The following is a 7,362-nucleotide window of genomic DNA, read 5'->3' on the forward strand; positions in this document are numbered from 1 at the left end:
AAAAAAAAAAACAAAAAAAAAACAGATATTAAATGACACAAATATTCTGAGCATTATGTGAGGGGGAAAAAAGCAAACACGCATTGAAGACTGAAGCTGCACTGAAAGGTGTCTGTGGAATAAAATCTGCAGCCCGTGTGAGAGAAAGCACGGAATTAAGAAAGTAAGGTCCTGAAAATGGGAAAAGGCTGGAAATCGGTCAGTTACCTGGGGGTTATACCGGGCTCCCAGGCCTGGGGCTGACTGAAGCAGGAGGACAGCTGTGAGTTCAAGACCAGTGTGAGGGGGGAAGGGAGGAAAGGGGAGAGAGAGAAAAGGGGGAAGAAAAAAAATTGGTATAATGTCAGGTTTAATTAGTTATAAGTAAGCAAACCTGATTCACAGCTACTGTTTACTGTCGAGAAGCATTTCTGCTTAGTTTCATTCCAAGTCAGTAGAGGGGACATAATTCCAGCATTCCCGGGGTTTCCAGCATTCCTGGGGTGCTCTGGATAGTTTCTCGCCCCAGAGCAGAAAGCAGAAGCCTGCTGGTTCCCGAGGCATACCCGCTGGATTCCAGGTTTTGAAAGAGTAATGAAAGAGTGGGTGATGGTGGCGCGCTTGCCTTTAATCCCAGCAGAGGCAGGCGGATCTCTCTGAGTTCCAGGCCAGCCTGGTCTACAGAGAGAAGTCTCCGAAAACAAAACAAAACAAAACAAAACAAAACAAAAACAAAGGGGGACAAATTAGAGGCTAGTGAGAGCCGAAAGCGCCATCTTCGCCCTGTGGCAACTCAGCGAGCAGCCGCACAGACGCGCAGGCGCACACAGTGGCAGCAGGCCAGTGTCCCGATCCTGGGATCACCTTGGAAATCTGCACCCCGGGACCAAATCCCAGCTGCCACTGTACCTTTTGTCCTACAGAAATCCTCAGAGGGTGCCACCTGATGTGAACCCACATGGAACTTCACGGGCTGTTGTCCATTTAAAAGATAGCGCCACACCTCTTTGGACTGCAAACCCACACAAGAGTCGTTAAAACACGAAGTCTTTCTATCTTCAATGCTTATTCACTCGCTCAGCAAATATTTACTGAGCTCTTACCACACTGGGCAGGGTCTGCGGCTCAGAGTTAACAATGATATGTAAGGTCTCTCTTCTCAGTGAACGTCCATTCTGCTGGAGAATTGGGGACCAATGAAGAATGTGACTGGGGCGGGCAGGCAAGCGCACCAAGGGTAACTGGTGTACTGAGGGTAAGGGGACAGAGGCTCCAGAGCAGAAAAGCCTCCCGATGAATGACATTTGAGCGGAATGCAGATTGAGGGGGAGGATACAGGCAGCCAGCCAGGGGACAAGACAGGAGAATGTTCTAGGCAAAGGCCCTGAGGCAGGAATAAAATTGCTGGGGAGTGAGCTAAGAGGGCAGGACAAGATGACTAAGAGACAAGTGGCAGCCAGGTTCAAGGTGGACTTACGAGCAGTCGGAAAGGACTTTAACAGCTATATAATACTATGGACGCAAGATAAGATACATTTCCTATACTGTGAATATCTGATTGCTCACTGTGTGCACTATAGCTACAATGAAATCAAAGCCCTCCTTCGTCCAGTGCTTGTAATCTTTCAAGGAAACAACCATTCTGAAAGCGGCAAGGGGAGAAATGAAGCAAAACTAAAATGACAGCCACAAACTCAAAAGTCAATACTAGAATATGCCTGTTGAGGATTTTTTTTTTGTCTTAAAGTCATGTTTTATTTGGATTCTTAAGAAACAGGGGTGCATCAGGAATGGGGTGGGGGCGGTCCGATGCTGTGGGAACCACAAAGGCATGGAGGCAGGAAGGGAACCGGGCGGGTCCAGGAAACAGTGAATCACTTGCTGTGGCGGTGCCAGGTGGGTGGGTAGTGTGGAGAGATAAGCCCAAGGAAAGACGCTGGGGGCATCTTGAAGGTCGTGCACTGAGATTTAGACAGTATCCTTGGGTACTGGCTCCCTGACGTGTCTACATGACTCTAGAAGAACTGTTAAACGTCACATTGCCACAGGTATCCCCCAGAGGTCTAGGGTGGGACCTGAGAACCTATATTTGATCACGCACGAAGGCGATCCTGGAAGCCACAATTTTATAAATCCACACTCTTGACCTTTTTGTTTGTTTTAGTGGCAACCTTGCTGGACTGAAAAGGGAAACCCTTGAAGGGATATATTCAAGGGCTCTGGCAAAAATAAATAATTAAATAAATGAAGGCCGATGAGAGCCACGATCGATGCTGGGTTACACACTCAGTGATTTCGAGGCGCAGTAAGATCTTGTCTCAGGAATATCAGACGGGGGGGGGGGTGCTGAAGAAATAGTTCAGTGGTTAGGACCAGAGTTCAAGTCTCAGCACCCACATCAGGCAGCTCTGGACTGTGTGCAACACATCTTGTGTATCATTTTTAAGTTTCTTTTTTTTTTTTTTTTGATATAAGTTCTTCTCATAGGCCCGACTAAGAGGGAAATAAAAATGAATGCTTATCTTAAGTGTCATTTTTAAGTTTCTTTCTTATTTTTTGAGATAAGTTCTTCCTACAGTCTTGGCTGTCCTTGAACTCATGATGATCCTCCTCTCAATCAAATGCAGGAGTTCCAGGCACAAACAACCATGCTCAGCTCAAACAGTAACATTCTAAAAGCGAGCTCTCTACAAATCACAAAGCAAACACTAAGCACAGCTTCTATTTGGAACAGCAGACATTGTCCAATAACTTGACATAGCAACACAAATCCTCCTGTCAGGGTGAGACCTGGTTCACAGCCACCAGACACCATAGGATTTGTGGGACAGGCCAGCAGGGCTCTTCTAGCTTAGTCTACGAGCTTCCCAGGGGCCAGTCTGTGGGAGTACCTGAAAGTGTTGCACCAGTTTTTTTTTTTAAGTCAGTTTCTTTTTTTTATTATTATTAGATATTTTCTTTATTTACATTTCAAATGCTATCCCGAAAGTTCCCTATACCCTCTCCCCGCCCCTGCTCCCCTACCCACCCACTCCCACTTCTTGGCCCTGACGTTCCCCTGTACTGGGGCATGTAAAGTTTGCAAGACCAAGGGGCCTCTCTTCCCAATGATGGCTGAATACGCCATCTTCTGCTACATATGCAGCTAGAGACAAGAGCTCTGGGAGTACTAGTTAGTTCATATTGTTGTTCCACCTATATATAGGGTTGCAGACCCCTTCAGCTCCTTGGGTACTTTCCTGAGCTCCTCCATTGGGGGCCCTGTTGCACCATTTTTTATTTTAGCTTCTGCTTCTGCAGTCCTGAAAGTTAAAGGGTCAAAGCGATTATCTCAGGGTTCCATGAAAGCTTACTCAAGGGATCCGATCTTCCCTGGGGAGTCTGGAACAGGAAGCGGGGTGGGGCAGGACTAGAAGTGACTCCAGAACTCTTGCTAACTGCAGCTTTACAGATCGGACTTTGGGATCGAGAGCCCAACCCTTTCCTCTTACTAAGACCTGTCAATGAGTGACTTGTCCAGGATCACCTCCCGGGTGGGTCCCCAGCTCAGTGTGCACAGGGCTTTTATCACACCACAGCCCCAACGTCTGACCCTTTCCACTTTTCCAACCCACTCATTCAGTCTGGCTGGAAAGCCAACGTTTTCCCCACGACCTCAACACTCCAAATAAATAAAGACACAAAAAGCCTTAACTGTGAGGACCAAACAAAAAGTGAGGCGTGGACTGACCAATGGCAAGTCACTGAAAAAAAGAAAAAAGGAGATGGAGATGAGTGTGTGACAAATGCTTGGTGACTAGAAATTAAGGAAAGACAAGCAGGCCAGGGTGAAACAATCTGTAATCCCAGCCGCCGAGGCCGCTTTGGTCACGGCCAGCCAAGCCTATGGTGCGTGACGACTCGGTTTCAGAGTAAAGCGAATAAATACGTAGATTGAGTCAACCGCATTTAAGCGCTTATTAAATTAGCAAAACTTAGAAAGTAATATTCGATCAATGTTATTGACCTCACAAACACCAGGCACTCACACCTTTGCGGGTGAGAAAGTCCTGTTGAGTTCCAATCCTGACCTCCTTTAGTGATGAACAGCAACGTGGAAAGTGTAAGCTGAATAAACCCTTTCCTCCCCAACTTGACTTTGGTCACGGTGTCTCACGAAGCAATGGTGATCTTAACTGAGACGAGGCCCGAATGGAACGCACGTTTACCCACTGAGCTGTCTCTCCGGCCCCTTCTTTTTTTTTTTTTTTTCTTTTCTCCGGCCTCTTCTTACTTATTACTCTGAGACTAGGTAAGTTGTCCAGGCTAGTCTTGTATGCATTTTGTAGCTCAGGATGGCCATGAACTTGCCTTCCACCTGCCTCAGTGTCGAGCAGAGTTAGGAATACAAATCCCCACCACCAACCAATCCTTGCTTGACACAGGGCACGAAACACCCACTAAGCTGAACGTTCTGGCGCACTACTGCGGTCTCAGCACTTGGGAGGTAGAAGCAGGAGAATCGGGAGTTCAAGGCCAGCCTGGGCTGTATGATAACCAGTCTCAACATTAAAAAAAATATATATATGGTTAATAGTTTTGTTATTAGTATTGTTAATAGTATGGGGTGTGGACACAGCTAAGTGGTCAAGAGCTTGCAGGGCATGCCCAAGACCCTAGTCTTGATCCCTAGCATCCTCTCATAGTTAAAGTTATAAAAGGAGGTTTCACTGACTCCTACTGTTTCCCTCCTAAACAGTATAGATGCTAATGATGGGGTGGGCCTACGCCAGCGATGTACTGTTACTATAAAACTATTCTTGCTTATGCTAAACTTACAGTGTGATTTTATTTTCTACACTTGAGCGTGTGAAGAATACAAGGGCAAGATTCTTACTATAATCCAAGAGGTTGATCCACACAGCTGGACAGGTCATTTACAAAGACTCTGCATGTTTTGTTTTTTAAGATTTATTTATTATTATATCTAAGTATACCATATCTGTCTTTAGACACTCCAGAATAGGGCGTCAGATCTCATTACGGGTGGTTGTGAGCCACCATGGGGTTGCTGGGATTTGAACTCAGGACCTTCGGAAGATCAGTCAGTGCTCTTAACAGCTGAGCCATCTCTCCAGCCCCGATTCTGCACATTTTAAAATGAGTTCTCTTTATTCACTCACGTTCTGGAATAATCGTTCTGAATTGACTGTGTTCTAAACCTAGAAGGTACAGGTCTGAAGCTGAGGTAACCATGAGGAACCACCAAGCTGAGCCCTCAAAGGTGCTTCCAAGTTGGGGTTTTCAACTTGGGAGAAAGTGTGTCACCTGTCCCATATTACAAGAGATAAAAAGGCTGCAAAATAAGGATTTTTTTGGTTTTTTGTGTGTTTTTTTGTTTTTTTTGTTTTTTTTGTCTTTGTTTTTGTTTTTTCGAGACAGGATTTCTCTGGGTAGCCCTGGCTGTCCTGGAACTCACTCTGTAGACCAGGCTGGCCTTGAACTCACAGAGATCCACATGCCTCTGCCTCCTGAGAGCTGGGATTAAAGGTGTGTGCCACCACCACTCAGATAGGTGGCATGATTTTACTTATATACCACCAGATGAACAACTCATACCTTTTAAAAAGTTGTGTGTGCACTTGAGTCAGATGCTGTGCAGCTGGAGTTACCCAGTGTGGAGAACAGAACAGTCCCCCAAATGTTTTAAAGTGATGGGAAATCATGGCACACGCTAGTGGTTGCACTCTTGTTGGGTGAGACCTCCTACTTTTAATGAAAAGAATTATTCATTCAGTCACCAATAATTTGAGTCTGGGGAGATGCTCAGTGGTTAAGAACCCTTAAGCTCTTCCTTCCAGAGGCCCCAAGCTCCATTCCCCCAGTACCCACATCAGGCAGCCTGAATCCTCCTGTACATCTAGATCGGGGGAGATCCGATGCTTTTGGCCTCAGACTCACATGTATAACTGCCCCACCCCAAATATACACATAGTTAAAGATAAAAATAAATCTTAAAAAATTTTTTGACTCTCAGACCTTTTACATCCAGCCACAGAATAAACACATTTGAATGATCCCTCTAAAGGTACCATTTACCAAAAAACCTCAACCTCGATAATAAAGCAGAAACTACATAAAGCCACTAATTTGTTACTAGAAGCCTCAAGAGCCTGAGATAAGTGACTTAGCTGCACCTTGAGGTTAATGTGCACAGTCTGCAATGGAGTGTTTTCCCTTTGTATAGAAAGCACAGTTAAAGACCCCAGCAACCTTCTAAAGGTTAGTCTCTTCTTGCATAAATTATGTTAGGGACAACGCTAAGCATTTTCTACCTGTTCCATTGAAACGAAAGTCAGCTATCCTGCAGTAGCAAGGAATGAAGAAAGCTTGGAAACTGGAACCCAGCTTGATGCCACAGGAGGTAAAGGTTCCTGGCGTCAAGCATGGCAACCTGCTCCATCCTCAGGACCCACACTGTGGAAGACAGGGCTGATGATCCCCGTAAGTTGTCCTCTGATGGTCACAGGCATGCCATAGCGTGCATTTGTGCGCGCGCGCGCACACACACACACACACTTTCTCTCTCTCACACACACATACATACACTCATACATATACAAACACACACATACACATGCATATACACACACTCACATACACACATTCACACACACACAAAAAAACCACACACATACACAGACATATATACACATATACATACATACACTCATATACACACACTTTCACACACACACTCACACTCACATACATATACACACTCACACATATACACACACAAATACACTCACACACATACATACACACACATTCATACACATACAAAATAAATCTAATTTATAACTAAAACAAGGGGATATTTTTCCCCCAATATGTAGTAAAGTAGTTATTTATAGCAAAGATGTCTAGAGATCTCCCATACCTGATATTTCTCTCTATGTGTGTGTGTGTATGTGTCTGACAAGCCTTTAGCATAGAATTTTAAAGTTAACTATACCTGATTACAGTTGATTGGTAGAACCCTCAGAAAAATTAAAATTATATTTGAAACATTCTAATAAAAATTTGTAGATATTCAAAATACATAATACATGCAAAAAAAAAAAACCTGATGCCTTTACAAAACTTTCTACAAAAGTGTTTCTTCAGAAAACACTTTCCAGAGCACAAAGGAGACAGGCCAAGCAACATCTAAGAAATATGCTCATTAAGCCTAACACTCACACCAGTAAGACAGCTACCACACTCACTATTAACTCAAAGTCTTTATCTTAAAAGGTAAGACAGGGGGCTGGAGAGATGGCTCAGCGGTTAAGAGCACTGACTGCTCTTCTGAAGGTCCTGAGTTCAAATCCCAGCAACCACATGGTGGCTCACAACCAT

The 7,362-nt window shown here is 44.6% G+C and overlaps 1 protein-coding gene across 3 annotated transcripts in view; it reads right to left on the reverse strand.

Moving 5' to 3' along the window:
• Nucleotides 1–7,362, reverse strand: part of Lima1 (LIM domain and actin binding 1) — a 97,102-nt gene that overhangs the window by 85,923 nt on the left and 3,817 nt on the right. The window contains exon 1 of one of the 3 annotated variants that reach the window (XM_029548199.1): nucleotides 889–908. The exons of 1 other annotated variant lie outside the window; for it this stretch is intronic. The gene's annotated coding sequence lies outside the window, so the exon portion shown is untranslated. Of the gene's footprint in view, nucleotides 1–373; nucleotides 571–888; nucleotides 909–7,362 lie in introns of those variants that run through there. One more of the 3 variants, XM_029548198.1, reaches the window with a different exon arrangement.

This window comes from Mus pahari, chromosome 17 (genome assembly GCF_900095145.1).
Source record: "Mus pahari chromosome 17, PAHARI_EIJ_v1.1, whole genome shotgun sequence".
Taxonomy (NCBI): Eukaryota; Metazoa; Chordata; class Mammalia; order Rodentia; family Muridae; genus Mus; species Mus pahari.